The 16,517-nt window shown below is 41.7% G+C and overlaps 1 protein-coding gene across 16 annotated transcripts in view; it reads right to left on the reverse strand.

The window, feature by feature from the left end:
* The window catches only part of LOC122540403 (protein polyglycylase TTLL10-like), a 330,185-nt gene that overhangs the window by 11,258 nt on the left and 302,410 nt on the right, over positions 1 to 16,517 (reverse strand). The window contains exon 13 of one of the 16 annotated variants that reach the window (XR_006309280.1): positions 11,294 to 11,474. The exons of the other annotated variants lie outside the window; for them this stretch is intronic. The gene's annotated coding sequence lies outside the window, so the exon portion shown is untranslated. The remainder of the gene's footprint in view (positions 1 to 11,293; positions 11,475 to 16,517) is intronic. 16 annotated transcript variants of the gene reach the window in all.

Raw genomic sequence — 16,517 nt, forward strand, 5'->3', positions numbered from 1 at the left:
CCGAAGGGCCTGTTTCCATGCTGTAGGGAACCTAATCTAAACTAATTATTGCCCATCCCGAATTGCTCTAGAGAAGGTGGTGTTGAGCTGTCTTCTTGAATCATAGGATATAGCGACACTGACAGTGCTATCAGGGAGCGTGTTCCAGAATTTTGATCCAGTGACACAGAAGTAACACTATATAGTTACAGGTCAGGAAAGTGTGTGGAATGGAGGGGAATTTGCAGGTGATGGTGTTTCCACGCATTTGCTGTTCTTTTCCTTTTGGGTGGTGGAGAGCATGGGTTTGAAAGATCCTGTCACGAGACCCTCGATGTGATACCACAGTGCATCCTGTAGATGGTATATGTGCAAGAAGTGACGAAAGCAGCGAATGACGAATAAAGTAGATGGGGTCCCAGTTAAGAAGGCTGCTTTCTCCTCAATAATGTCAAACCTCTTAAGTATTGTTAGAGCTGTACTCATCCAGGTGAGTGTATGAAGTAGAAGGCTGTTTGCACTTGCATGAGTTTTGCACAGCTCTCAGGGGAGACAATAGCTTAGTGATATTATCACTGGATTTTTAATTCAAAAACCCAGAGAATGTTCTGAGGACATAGGTTTGAATCCCACCATGGCAGATGGTGGAATTTGCATGCAATAAAAATCTGGAATTAAGAGTCCAATGATTGTTAATTGTCAGGAAAAACCCATCTGATTCACTAATGCTCTTTAGAGGAGGAACCTGCCATCCTTACCTGGGGTCTGGCCTACATGTGGCTCCAGACCCACAGCAATGTGGATGACTCTTAACTGCCCTCTGGGCATTAGAGATGGACAATGAATACTGGGTTAGCCAGCGATGTCCTCATCCTGTGAATGAATAAAATTCTCCATGCATATTTTGAGCATATAACTGGATGGTGACAGAAGCTTCTGCTGTTACCACTCTGCTGGTGCATACATTGAAGTAAACAATGTTATATGTCACCACTTTGAGTGTCAATATGCTGGTCAACCTTATCATATGATTGTGTAGTTTGTCTAGATATTTCATGGATCTTGTCTTGCTGTTATTTGGTATGTGCTCCTGCTTGCTTAGATGCTGGACCTGCCTGACACCCATTTCTGAGTTCTCATAACATTGAAACATTTGTTTTGGGTTTTGTTTTCTGCAATGGCATTTCTAATATCCTCTGCTACCACATACCTTGCATACCACATTAAAACCTGGGTAGTTTCTGGGCACATGAATGAAGCTCCAATGCCTACACTTCTTGCTAAGCCTACCTCAGTTGGTTATTTGGTAATTAAGGGATGTATCAGGCAAAGCCTCTAGATTCTGCCCATGGCTTTGTATTTCTATCTGTTTTACTGTTGTACTTCCATGGTGTAACCTTATGTTGTGCTGGGCCATCTTGTCTTTTTGAAACTTTTCCACTGGGGAGAAGTTATGACAAACTTAATTATTGTGTTGACTAGCTTTGCTGCTGAGAAATCACGAAGGTATGACTTGTCTCTGCAAATACTTCTAAATTAGTCTACGGCCTTTGTCAGTTGATGTCCGAAGGACAGGGATTCCCGATGGAATATTCTGAATTTGAGCTTTACTTGTCATTAATCTTTGAGAGTTAATCATATTGTCTCTGGATTTTTAAGGTGTTAATCGGACAGACCTGATGTGTCTAATCTGTGAGACCTTCATTGCCTATAGCAATTTGAATCTTAATGACTTGTTGACCTGCTTTCAGACCAGAGAGCACCCATTAAGAGGATCGAGATCAGAGAGGGTCAGAGGCTTGTCGTAGGTGAGTGAGGGTACTCATGGGAGAGGGGTAATGGCTGAGGGATCAAGGAAGTACACCCCTTTTAGATGCTGGGACCTGCCGTCAAGCAGTGAGTGCCTGTGAATGAGGGACCTCCACCTTGAAACTCAAACCCGACTTTGCTTCTTGAGCTCCCCACACAGGGACTGTGCCAGCCACTGCAGGTTGTCTACCATTAGAAGTATGATGAAGCCTGTAAGTGGGTATTAACTGTCCACTTAAGAGTGTTAATTGGGCTTTGAGGTAGGAAGACATTCCAAGAGAATTCCAGACCCAGAGTTTATTGAGACTGAGGTGCGACAGCAGCAGAATCTTTACTCTCGACCAAATAATGATCCTGCTGCCTCCAAACAGGGAGGGAATTAATATCTTCTTTTATTGATTTATGGTAATTGAGCAGCATTGGTGAGGCCAACGTTTATTGAAGTAGGTGGCTGTGAGTTGCCTTTGTGAACCACTGTATCCCATTTGGGACACTATCTGCCAAAGCTGCACATTTCCAATAAAGGTTTCAGACAAACGAGGAATTCAAGTTCAAATATCGGGACTCTCAGCCATTTGAAACTAATTGTTCTTATTTGGTAGGTTTAGTTAATTCTTGTCCAAGATACTTTCATCAACATCCTTGGAAAGAGGAATAGATGCAATAATAATGTAAAACAATACCCTTTGCCTCTGAGTGTCAAACTAAAGGGAAGGAAAGTTTAGGATAGATTTTTCTCTTTGCTGCACTTGGCGAGTGTTCACTTGGAAACTGTGGGGCAATATCTGTCATACTCTCTTTCTGAATAGTGCCCTTAATGACGTGTAATTAATCAAATCCAACCCAACAACTGGATTTGAAAATTACTAACTGCTTGTTTTCCGCTAACTTGCAGGTCATTCTGATTGGGACACATGCCAGTGACTTCCATCACCACAACGGTCCTAATCAAACACGATCATGGGAGTGGCATCGCTGTGAGGGCAGAGTTTGAAGAAAAAGGTGCCATACTACCTTCTCAGGTAATCAGGAAAGAGCAATATAGTTGGTCTAGCCAGCACTACCCAAGTCCTAAAGGGAAACAAGAGAAAGAGCTCCTCTTGAAGATGTAGGTAGTGAGGAAAGAGATCAATGTGAGACTGGTACAGTTGGGAAAAGGAGCAAGTCAAACAGTCAGGGCAGGCAGGAACAAAGCAGAGAACAAGGTAGGACTAATAAATTAAACTGCATTTATTTCAGTGCAAGAGGCCAAACAGAAAAGACATATGAAGTCACGGTATGGTTAGAAACATGGGACTGGGATATCATAGCAGTTACAGAAATGTGGTTCAAGAATGGAGAGGACTGGCAGCTTAATGTTCCAGGATACAAATGCTACAGGAAGGATAGAAAGGAAGGCAAGAGAGGAGGGGGAGTGGCGTTTTTAATAAAGTTTAGCATTATGGCTGTACTTAGGGAGGATATTCCTGGGAATACATCCAGGGATGTTATTTGGTGGAACTGAGAAATAAAAAAGGGATGACCATCTTATTGGGATTGTATTATAGACCTCCTAATAGTCAGAGGGAAATTGAGAAACAAACTTGTAAGGAGATCTCAGCTATCTGTAAGAATAATAGGGTAATTATGGTAGGGGATTTTAACTTTCCAAACATAGATAGGTCTGCCATAGTATTAAGTGTTGAGATGGAGAGGAATTTGTTAAGTGTGTACAAGAACATTTTCTGATTCAGTATGTGGATGTACCTACTAGAGAAGGTGCAAAACTTGATCTATGGGAAATAAGGCAGGGCAGGTGACTGGGGTGTCAGTGGGGGAGCACTTTGGAGCCAGCGACCATAATTCTATTCATTTTAAAATAGTGATGGAAAAAGATAGACCAGATCTAAAAGTTGAAGTTCTAAATTGGAGGAAGGCCAGTTTTGACAGTATTAGGCAAAAACTTTCAAAAGTTGATTGGAGGGCAGAAGAACGCAAGTATGGGGACGGCTAGAAAATGGGAAGCCTTCAAACATGAAATAACAAGACTCCAGAGACAGTATATTCCTGTTAGGGTGAAAGGCAAGGATGGTTGGTGTAGGGAATTCTGGATGACTAATGAAATTGAGGTCAAAATGTGTAGTGCTGGTAAAGCACAGCCGGTCAGGCAGTGTCCAAGGACCAGGACAGTCGACGTTTCGAGCATAAGGCCTTCATCAGGAATTGTTGATGGAGACCTTATGCTTGAAACGTCAACTCTCCTGCTCCTCAGATGCTGCCTGACTGCCTGTGCTTTTCCAGCACCACACTTTTTGACTCTGATCTCCAGCATCTGCAGTCCTCATGTTCTCCTCGAGAAATTGATGTTTTACTGAAGAAAAAGAAGAAAGCATATATCAGGTATAGAGATCGAGTGAATCCTTATATTAAGAGTATAAAGGCAGTAGGAGTGTACTTAATAGGGAAAACAGGAGGGCAAAAAGGGGCTATGAGATGGCTTTGGCAAATAGGATTGAGGAGAATCCAAAGGAATTCTATAAATATATTAAGGACAAAAGGGTAACTAGGGAAAGAATAGGGCCCCTCAAAGACCAGCAAGACAGCCGCTGTGTGGAGCCACAGGAGATGGGGGAGATACTAAATGAGTATTTGCATCAGTGTTTACTGTGAAGAAGGACATTGAAAATATAGAATGTGGGGAAATAGGTGATGACATCTTGAAAAATGTCCATATTACAGATGAGGAGGTGATGGATGTCTTAAAATGCATAAAGGTGGATAAATCCCCAGGATCTGATCAGGTGTGCCCTAGAACATTGTGAGAAGCTAGAGAGGTGATTGCTGGGCCCCTTGCTGAGATATTTGGATCACCAATAATCACAGGTGAGGTGCCGGATGACTGGAGGTTGACTAATGTGGTGCCACTATTCAAGGAAGGTGCTAAGGAAAAGCCAGGGAACTATTGACTGGTAAGCCTGACGATGGTGGTGGGCAAGTTGTTGGAGGGAATCCTGAGGGACAGGATTCACAGTATTTCGAAAAGCAAGGACTGATTAGGGATCATCAACATGGCTTTGTGTGTGGGAAATCATGTCTCACAAACTTGATTGAGTTTTTTTTGAAGAAGCAACCAAGAGGATTGATGACGGCAGGGCAGGTGGACATGATCGACATGGAGTCAAAACGTGTGGTGCTGAAAAAGCACAGCAGGTCAGGCAGCATCCAAGAAGCAGGAGAATGAGGGCTTATGCTCAAAATGTCGACTCTCCTACTCCTCAGATGCTGCCTGACCTGCTGTGGTTTTCCAGCACCCCACTTTTTGACTCTGATCTCCAGCATCTCCTCATTGCAGTGACTTATATGGACTTCAGTCATATGACATTTGACAAGGTTCCTCATGGTAGACTGGTTAGCAAGGTTGGGTTTCATGGAATACAGGGAGAACTAGCCATTTGGATACAGAACTGGCTCGAAGGGAGAAGACAGGGTGGTGAGGATGAGTTGGATTTCAGACTAGAGGCCTGTGACCAATGGTGTGCCACAAGGATCGGTGCTGGGTCCACTGCTTTTCATTATTTATATAAATGATTTGGATGTGAACATAGGAGGTCTAGTTAGTAAGTTTGCAGATTATACCAAAATTGGAGGTGTAGTGGACAGTGAAGAATGTTATTTCAGAGTACAGCAGGATCTTGATCAGATGGGCCAATGGGCTGAGGAGTGGCAGATGGAGTTTAATTTAGATACATGTGAAGTGCTGCTTTTTGGAAAGGCAAATCAGGGCAGGACGAATACTTAATGGTAAGGTCCTGGGAAGTGTTGCTGAACAAAGAGAGCTTGGAGTGCAGGTTTATTGTTCCTTGAAAGTGGAGTCACAGATAGATAAAATAGTGGAGAAGGCATTTGGTATGCTTTCCGTTATTGATCAGAGCATTAAGTATAGGAGTTGGGAGGTCATGTTGCAGCTGTTCAGGACATTGGTCAGGCCACTTTTGGAATATTGTTTGCAATTCAGGTCTCCTTCCTATTGGAAGGATATTGTGAAACTTGAAAGGGTTCAGAAAAGATTTAAGAGGATGTTGCCAGGGTTGGAGTGTTTGAGCTACAGGGAGAGGCTGAATAGGCTGGGGCTGTTTTCCCTGGAGTATCAGAGGCTGAAGGGTGACCTTTATAGAGATTTATAAAATCATGAGGGGCATGGATAGGGTAAACAGACAAGGTCTTTTACCTGGGACTGTGGAGTCCAGAACTAGGGGGCATAGGTTTAGGGTAAGAGGGGCAAGATTTAAAAGGAACCTAAGGAGTAACTTTTTCACGCAGAGGGTGGTACCTGTGTGGAATGAGCTGCCAGAGGAAGTGGTGGAGGCTGGTACAATTACAACATTTTAAAGGCATCTGGATTGGTAGATGGATAGGAAGGATTTAGAGAGATATGGACCAAGTGCTGGCAAACGGGTCTAGATTAGTTAGAATATCTGGTCGGCACAGAGAGGTCGGACCGAAGGGTCTGTTTCCATGCTGCACATCTCTTTGACTCTTTGACTCTATGTAGCCTTCAAACCTCAAAAACCAGGAAGTTAAATTATATCATTGCAGAGTTTCAGGTTATTGGTATGGTATCTTCACTGAAGCTACCTCTACAATTGATACCATGAGAACTCCATGCAGGCAATTTTATCTTAAACTTCACCTTTTTGAGTAAGTCTGTAGCCATTCTCCACCCCACTACGTGTTGGTGTCCATCCCCTTATCTATATTCTTGCATTTCCCCCAACCCCAAAATATATTGAGATATTTATTCATTTAAAGAGCTTGTTAAATGCAACAACATCAACCTGTGTTTATATATCATGTTTAAATTACTAAAAGATTTCAAGACTCTCAGTGACAGTTGCTGTTATTGTTTTATGTAGTGGTGCAGAAAAAAGGTGTCTTCTGAGGCAAGCAGTTGGAATTAACAAAGCAGAAGCATAGTTGCTTAACGCTCATTAAGGTTGGTGTGCAATATCTTGGGCATAGTGCCACAAACTTGTCACTTGGTTTCAAATGGTTTCCAACAGATTAAAAATATTTACGAGATGTTCAAGACTGTTTTTACAAGTAAACTATCACCAGATAACAAACATCAATAACATTCTAGCAAGAATTTGCTGAATATTATTTCACTCTACTGATTGTGCTGGTCTCCAGGTTTATTAATCCAAACATTACGGATACAATAGCATGTGGAAGATTTGTACTTAAGAATAATTCTATGTGTTTTATGTGGATTTAAACACCATGGTGACAGTAACAACATTCCCACAAAGCAATCAACTGGTCTTTCCCTTGGTATTTAGCTTGGTAGCCATTTGGGATTTGTCTTTCAATTTTCAAAATTAATTTCACACATCTCGTTCGTCAATTAATTTACAATTCTATCTCATGTCAATGTAGCAAAATTCCAAAATAAGAAATATGAAAAACCCAAGGTAGGACAACCAGCTGCCTGAAAGCATTCATCAGAATCTTAATTATGCAGCATTACATTTGGGAAATGTCAAGATGTTGTTATGAAAGACTGAAATGCATTTATACAGCACCTTCTGCAACCTTGGAATATCCAAAGGTCTTTATAATCAATCACTATTTGTAATGTAAGAAACATGGCAGCTAGTTTGCATGCAGCAAGCTCCTATAAGACTTATCAGTTCTGGGGAAATGTCACCAGATGCCTGAAAGGTTAACTCTGATTTCTCTTCACAGATGCTGCCAGACATGCTGAGGTTTTTCAGCAACTTCTGTTTTTGTTTCTGATTGAAAGCATCCACAGCACTTTTGATTTTCATTTAGCTCCTATAACCTGTTTGAGTGATGTTGGTTGAGGGATAAGTGTTGATTAGAACACCAAGTTGAATTCAACTGCTCTTCTTCAAATTGTGCCTTTGGATATTTTGCATCAACCTGAGAGGGCAGGCGAGGGTCATTGTTTAACAGCGTATCCAATAGGCTGTATCTCCGACAGTGCAGCTTGGTACTACACTGATGTGTCAGATTTGATTATGGGATCAAATTTCTGGAGTGGGACTTGGATCCAACATCTTCCAAACCAGAGGCAAGAGCTGTGTCAATCAAGCTTAAAGAAGGCATCCTATTATGGCATATAATTACCTTTGGAAGAAATTTAGACTTAGACAAAGCATCTTTCTCCATCATTTGCCTGTAAAGACCACTTATTCATGAAGACAATTAGGACAATGAACATGCGACACTTTCTTACATGAAGTAGAAAGGATTCAGAATTTATGTACATGTTCCAAAGGCCTTTTGCCTGAATGTACAGACTTCCATGGACATAATATGTATCTTTCATGGGTTCACCTGTAAGATGCAGACTGTCAGAGGATTCTATTATGTAGCTTCATATTTTTATGGATGGCACAGTGGCTCAGTGGTTAGCACTGCTGCCTCACGGTGCCAGGGACCTATGTTTGATTCCAAACTTTAGCGACTGCGTGGAGTTTGCACATTCTACTCATGTCTGTGTGGGTGTCCAATGGGCGCTCTGGTTTTCTCCCACAGTCCAAAAGTGTGTAGATTGGCCATGCTAAATTGCCCCATAGTGTCTAGGGATGTGCAGGATAAGTGGGTTAGCCATGGGAAATACAGGGATAGAGTGGGGTGCTGTTTGAAGGGTCAGTGCAGACTCAATGGGCCAGATGGCCTCTTTCCACACTGTTGGGATTCTATGATTCACATTCTCGGGCTGAGACTATCTTGGAAAAAATGACGAGGGATCATTTTTAGTGGTTCCAATATGCCTTTCAAAGGCACCTATAACTGTACAGGACATCATCAGCACCTCTATTAATAACCCCACAGATTTGGAGATGCCAGTGTTGGGTATCACAACCACCTGGTGAAGGAGCAGCGTTTCGAAAGCTAGTGCTGTTGGACTATAACCTGGTGGTGTGTGATTTTTAACCCCACAGAGGAGTACATTTAAAAAGGAAATCCAGAGTCCTGTGTAAAATGCTAAAAGATGTGCAGTACAGGACAGCAGACCAAAATAGCGGGAGTTAGGACCAGGCAAATCAGGAAGCAACTTACACTTGCTGCTGTGTTTAAGACTAGAATCCCTATAAAGTCTAAGAGGAAGGAAAGGCTCAGTGTTGTTTTGTGCTTTGAGGTACTGGATATCCCATTACTGTCGATAGAAAAGGTGACAGCGATCAATACCGTCAATTTGGAATTTTATTCTTTGTGGGTGTCTTCTTTTTCCTGGATCTCCCCTCTGTCCTCACATTTATGACACTTCAAGTCAGGAGGTGCAAAATTCTGCCGACAGTAATGAACCAAAAACAGAGCCAAGAAAGACTGCAAATGTAGAGAAAATCTCCTTTTGAATAGTGTCATGTTAACTGGGGTCTATCCTCCTGCACTGTAGCAGTGTTATACTTTAAGTAATTAAAAAGAAACAGCCATTACGAATTGTAAATAAAAATGACATAACTGCAGATTCTGGGAATCAGAAACAAAAACAGAAATTGCTGGACTAGCTCAGCAGGTCTCACAGCATCTGTGGAGAGAAAGAAGAGTTAATATTTTGAGTCCAGTGACCCTTCCTATAAAAATCCTATGTTCCTTCACTGAGTATTTGGTTGGGTTTTGTCAAGTAAGTTTTAAAATTTCTGATACAAGTATGGTTTTACAGGAGCCACTACTAGCATATCTGGCTAGACACTTAAGAGTTTAAAACTCCTATTTGAGTGAAAGACTATCACTGAACTCCTGGTCTGCTCAGCTGTGTCTATGCTATCTGCTTTTCAGATTTATTAAAGCACTGCCCTATCCAGCTCAACCCTATCCATTGTCTTCCACAATTGTCATGTAAAAATGGACATCAATTCTTTCATCCTTTCCACCGCCAACCTCCCCCACCTCATTGTGAGGCGGACAAATTAATAATCAAACATTGGAATAATCTCAACCCTTCATTTCAGAACTGGCACTGTCGAAAAGCAAATGAAGGAACAAAGTCCTTTAATTAATCAGAAAGGATGTTTCAATGAACAGGTATCAGATCCTTCATTGTATTCTGGGATTACTCACTGTGCAGGGCTTACATACCAGTACCACAAGCAGCAATTTACTGAAACACGAGAGGTCTCTATTTCTAATTCATTGCCATTCCCTTTATTCCCATTCAATTACATGACAAGAGTATGCATTGTGTAGTGTTTTGCATACATTAATGCAATCCAAATAAATCCTGGCTAGGTCAGTGCTGTGTTACACGCTGCCATCTGCATGTGTTTGATTGGTCTGGGCACTGCTAGGCAACTAATTTAGAAGCTACCGAAAAGAAAATGACTGTGACTAACGCAAACTATTGTCTCATTATTTTCTTTTAAAATGAAATCCTTCAATAAAAACCTGATAGTTGATATGCACCACAGCAGGTAAACCATACATGTATATTAAATGAGATTTTTTTTTAACGACCACTACAGCTGCACAGTTTTGGATCATTTACATTGAATTACACTAAGCCAAGACATGATGCAACCAATTGACAGAAAGATGAAACTAGGGTCTATGAAATACATACAGACATACGAATTACATGTAGAAGTAGGTAATTCAATCAGCCCATGGCCCCTCAGCGGGAAACAAAGTAGTGGCACAGTGGTTAGCACTGCTGCCTCACAGCGCCAGAGACCCGGGTTCAATTCCTGTCTCAGGCGACTGACTGTGTGGAGTTTGCACGTTCTCCCCGTGTCTGCGTGGGTTTCCTCAGGGTGCTCCGGTTTCCTCCCACAGTCCAAAGATGTGCAGGTCAGGTGAATTGGCCATGCTAAATTGCCCGTAGTTTTAGGTAAGGGGTAAATGTAAGGGTATGGGTGGGTTGCGCTTCGGCGGGGCGGTGTGGACTTGTTGGGCCGAAGGGCCTGTTTCCACACTGTAAGTAATCTAATCTAATCTAATCTAATTGGAAATGAGCACTGGAAATATTGGAGCTCCATTCTGAAGTATACAAAACTAGTCAGACCAGGATGTGCCATTCACAAGTTTGACTGGTCTTTCCTTCTGAGTGATCTGTTTGTGTTTCCAATTCCACATTTCCCCTAATGCTAACAAATATAAACACCTTCTTTTCAAATGGAGGCAAAATCCTATCAACGTTTCACAATGATAGTCATGATACTGACATTTCTCTCATCCACAATGTTGTTTTTTTTCTAACCTCTAAATTGCAAGCAGTTGCTCTCTAACTAGCCTCAGGAATTTTTGTGAACATCCTGGGGCTTGCAATTTAGACAGAGTGGTCCCTCAGTAGCAGGATATTATATCCTCTTGAACACACCATTAGTCTAAGTGATAATTATTTATTAAGAGTGTCTATCATAGTATACTGTCTTCAGGAATAAGTAGCAATATTTCTCATAATATTTCTGCAGAGTTCAATTAAGGTCAAATTTAGAAATTTCAAAGTATTGAATAACTTGCAGTCGCTACATGAAGATCAGAAGTTAGGGAGCATTACCTTTTTACAGTGAATGCTGTTGGAATATTCTTGGAAATGTGAAAGATGCTTGACACCTCTATATTTATTGGATCATATGCAATGCTCTGATGTAGTACTGGCCCAGTTGTCTTTAGTGAGTGATCCAGCACAGGATGCCAAGGAAGTTGTGAAAGAGTTTTTTCTCTCTCCTCCAATTTAACTAGAATAGTGAAGTTATGCATTAAACCCTGATATTGTAGAAAGATGTTTACTGCAAATCACAACAGCGTTCGTTCCAGTTTTGGAAAGCTCATTACAGGGAGCTTGTGTCATTTCCAATATATGGTGAGACAAACATCATTAACAACAACTAGTCTTTATGTAATGCCTTGATGCATAGGGCTCTGGCCCGAAACATCAATTTTCCTGCTCCTCAGATGTTGCCTGACCTGCTGTGCTTTTCCAGCAACATACTTTCAACGCATATTAAAATAGCCTGACATGTTTTACAGGCGCTTCATCAAAAGAAATTTAACACTGAGCCTCATAAGATGATATATGGGCAGGTGACCAAACACCTTTAGAGAGAATCACAAAGCAGAGCAGTTGCAGAGTGAAAGAAGTTCAGGGCGGGAAGTCAAAAGTTTGGAGTATTGACAGCTAAAGGAGTAGCCAGCAAAGATGGGTGATAATAATGGGGAATGCACCACAGCTAAATTTGGGAGAGCATAGAGGTCTTCAAGGGGGGAGGGTTGCAGGGGCAGATCTTTTTCCTGTCTTGAGTTTTGACATAGCGTCACAAAGCTGGTCCCTTTTTGCTAAAAGCTGTCCCTTTTCTCAAGGATACTGTGTCCTTGGGTTTTTTCCGAGGGGTCATAAATCCTTCCTGGTTCTGAAGTGACTAGTTTGGTACAGACATGAAAAAGGATTTTGAGAGGCCTTTTATTTATATGTAAACAAATGAGACTTCAGGCCAAAGTGATCATGGTTTAGATGTGACCTGTATAATGCAAGGTGAGTGGTCAGCTCTCTAGCTGGGCAGTTCAGTCCAGAACAAGGTAAGACTTCAGCTGTGTGGAAACAGACTCTTTCTCTCTCTCTCCTTCTGCCCTTCTAACTTCAACCTGGAAGCATTTGTTCCATTTTTTTACTGTTTTGTTTTAAAGGGATTTGCTTATTGGGACTGTTGTGTATATTCGGAATAGTATAATTAAGACTAGTTTGGATAGACTGGTTCTGTTGGGCTTCTTTATTCTGTTCTTTGTGTTTCATTGTGCAAATTTTGTGAATAAATGTTTGTCCATTTTAAAACCTGGTATTCAACCTAGCTAACTTACTCTGGGTAATTCTCACTGTACACTTACAGAATTAAATTGTAAAGTTATGGTCTGGGCTGTCTGCTTAAGAATGTTTTGAGTGATCTGGCCTAGTCCGTGACAGATTGGGGGTCTTTGCAGGATTTTAAACAGCGAGTGGTAGGTGCTAGTGTCTTCATTTCAGGTGTTGGTTTGGTTGGGTAGACAAAGCTTGGGATAAGAATGGCTCTTTCAGTCGCCAAATGTTTTCTGGAAGTGGATGCGGTGACTTTGGAAGTTTTGCAATAGGTGAATAAGACTAAGCTGCAGGAATTAACAGACCAGCTGGGATTGGACCTGCCTGCTTCTGTGAGGAAAGGAGAGATAATTACAGCAATACCTCAGCATTTAAACTTGCCAGAGAAACCATCAGAATCTATCATGATGGCAATAATTCAATTACAAATTAAGCAGCTTGAGTTAGAGGTGAGAGATAAGGAAAAGGCAGCAGAAATGAAACAGTTTGAGTTACAATCAAAAGCAGAAGAGAGTGAAAAAGAGAGAGCAGCAGAAGAGAAATAAAAAGAGTGAGCTTTTGAACTTAAAAAACTGACACTTAAAAAGGAAAGTCAGCTTAAAAGGCTGGAGATAAAGGCTGAAGGTAGTCTAAGTGAGGAAAAGAGTGAGAATGAGCAAGCCCCTGGTAGTCAGAAGCCCAGTGAGAAACTGTTTAAGTATGTTCAAGCACTGCCTAAATTTGATGAGAAGGATGTGGAAGCTTTTTTCATCTCATTTGAAAAGGTGGCTAAACAAATGCAGTGACCAGTGGCAATGTGGGTTTTGTTGATCCAAACAAAACTTGTAGGCAGGGCTAGTAAGGTATTCACATCACTATCAGAGAGGTTATCTGGGGAGTATGAGGAGGTGAAAAAAGCCATTTTAAGTGCATATGAGCTTGTACCATAAGCCTATAGACAATATCTCAGGAATCTAAAGAGGGGCCCAGGTCAAACCTACATTGAGTTTGAAAGGATCAAACAGAGTAATTTCGATAGATGATTAAGAGCTTTAAAGATCAAGCAAACCTATGATGCCCTTAGAGAGGTAATTATTCAAAAAACTCACTGCCTGATGTAATGCGAATTTATGGGGAAGAGCAGAGAGTTAAAATGGCAAGGTTAGCAGCTGATGTGGCTGATGATTATGAGCTGGTCCATAAAATTCGGTTTGGCTTCCAGAATCAATTTCAGTCCATGAGGGATAGAAATTGGGGCAAAGGGAAGTCCTCACGTGAAAGGGAAAAGTAGGTCTCAGTGAAGGTCATAAGGGGAACTCACCACAGAGTAAAAAAGAAACCCTTGAGGAGGACAAAGAAGTTAAAAAGCTCCGGTGTTTTTATTGTAATAAAGTGGGCCACACAAAATCACAGTGTTGGTGAGCTAGGAGAAAGACAGAAGTAGAAAAACCAGACAAGTCTGGGAGTTTTGTTGGACTGGTAACAAAAAGCACAAGGGAAGTTTCTCCCCGTGTCTGCGTGGGTTTCCTCCAGGTGCTCCGGTTTCCTCCCACAGTCCAAAAATGTGCGGGTTAGGTGGATTGACCGTGCTAAATTGCCCGTAGTGTTAGGTGAAGGGGTAAATGTAGGGGAATGGGTCTGGGTGGGTTGCACTTCGGCGGGTTGGTGTGGACTTGTTGGGCCAAAGGGCCTGTTTCCACAATGTAAGTAATCTAATCTAAACTGCCTCAGAGTGTACAAGACGATCAGAGTTTGATCAAGGAGGAGGTGCCAGATCTGCTTAAAAAATATGCATGCAAGGGTAAAGTTTATTCACAAACGCCAGGAGTAGCAGGTAAAGAGATTACAATATTAAGGGACACAGAATCCTCTCAGTCTGTAATGCTGAAGGATGAGGAGATATGTACTCCTGAGGGACTATTGCCAGAAAAGGTATTGCCAGGAATTCATGGTGAGACAAAAAGTGCTCAATTATGTAAAGTGAGGCTAGAGAGTCCAGAGAAGAGTGGAGAATGTGTGGTAGGAGTAGTGGACAAACTCAGCTCCAGGATTACGATTTGCCCTTGCAAATGATATAGCTGATTCACCGGTAGGTATGTTGTTACTCTAGTTGAAAAGCCAGTGGAGACACAGGCAACTGAAGAAACGAAGGATATTTATCCAGGTACATAGAGTCATAGAGATATACAGCATGGAAACAAACCCTTCGGTCTAGCCCAACCATGCCGACCAGATATCCCAACCCATCTAGTCCCACCTGCCAGCACTGGCCCATATCCCTTCCTATTCATATACCCATCCAAATGCCTTTTAAATGTTGCAATTGTACCAGCCTCCACCACTTCCTCTGGCTGCTCATTCTATACACGTACCACCCTCTGTGTGAAAAAGTTGCCCCTTAGGTCTCTTTTATATCTTCATCTTTCTGATAGGAAGGAGACCAGAACTGCACACAATATTCCAACAGTGGCCTAACCAATGTTCTGTACAGCCACAACATGACGTCCCAACTCCTGTACTCAATATTCTGACCAATAAAAGAAAACATACCAAATGCCTTCTTCACTATCCTATCTATCTGCGACTCCACTTTCAAGAAGCTATGGACCTGCACTCCAAAGTCTCTTTGTTCAGCAACACTCTCTAGGACCTTACCATTAAGTGTATAAGTCCAGCTAAAATTTGCTTTCCCAAAATGCAGCACCTCGCACTTATCTGAATTAAACTCCATCTGCCACTTCTCAGCCATTGGTCCATCTGGTCAAGATCCTGTTGTAATCTGTGGTAACCTTCTTCGCTGTCCACTCCACCTCCAATGTTGGTGTCATCTGCAAACTTACTAACTGTACCTCGAATCTTCCCAGATTGTGTGATCACATGATCACAGAGCCACAAGCTGAAGCAGGAGAGATCAAAAGACACAGATAGGGAAGTTGACATAGCTTTATCTGTGACTTTTTTTGATCAGATACTTGGGACAGAGCAGGAACAAATAGGTAAACATACAAGTATCTTTAGCTCTGCTATGCTTATTGAGTTACAGCAGAAAGATGAGAAGTTAAAACAATTGTATCAAAAGGCATATACAGCGAAGGAGAATGAATCCACCCCTGTATGTTACTACTTAACAAATGATGTCTTAATGAGGAAGTGGAGACCATCACACATTCAAGCAGATGAGAAGTAGGTAGAGATTGTTTTGCCAGTAGGATATAAAAAGGAGGTGCTGCGTGTGGCGCATGTGCTACCACTTGGAGATCATTTAGGGGTGAGGAAAGCAAAGACATTTTTACTGGCCTGGACTATACAAGGATGTGGTTGAATTTTGCCAGACATGTCGTACATGTCAGCTAATCGGAAAACTACAGGCAGTAAAAAAAACCTGCACCTTTAGTACCTATTCTCGCATTTGAGGAACCTTTCACAAGAGTCTTGATTGATTATGTAGGTCCCCTACCTCAAACAAAAAGTGGGAATAAGTATTTATTACCAATGAGGAAAAATGAGATACGAAGGTAAACTGGCCAATAATATAAAGGAGGATAATAAAAGCTTTTTTAAGTATGTGCAAGGCAAAAAAATGGCTAGGACTAAAATTGGGCCCTTGAAGACAGAAACAGGGGAATATATTACGGGGAACAAAGAAATGGCAGAAGAATTAAATGGGTACTTCAGATCTGTGTTCACTGGGGAAGACACAAGCAATCTCCCTGAGGTAACAGTGGCTGAAGGACCTGAACTTAAGGGAATTTATATTTGCCAGGACTTGGTGTTGGAGAGACTGTTAGGTCTGAAGGTTGATAAGTCTCCGGGGCCTGATGGTCTACATCCCAGGGTACTGAAGGAGGTGGCTTGCGAAATCGTGGATGTGTTGATGATTATTTTCCAGAGTTCGATAGATTCGGGGTTGGTTCCTGAGGATTGGAGGGTGGCTAATGTTATACCACATTTT

The sequence above is a fragment of the Chiloscyllium plagiosum genome, chromosome 34 (genome assembly GCF_004010195.1).
Source record: "Chiloscyllium plagiosum isolate BGI_BamShark_2017 chromosome 34, ASM401019v2, whole genome shotgun sequence".
Lineage (NCBI taxonomy): Eukaryota > Metazoa > Chordata > Chondrichthyes > Orectolobiformes > Hemiscylliidae > Chiloscyllium > Chiloscyllium plagiosum.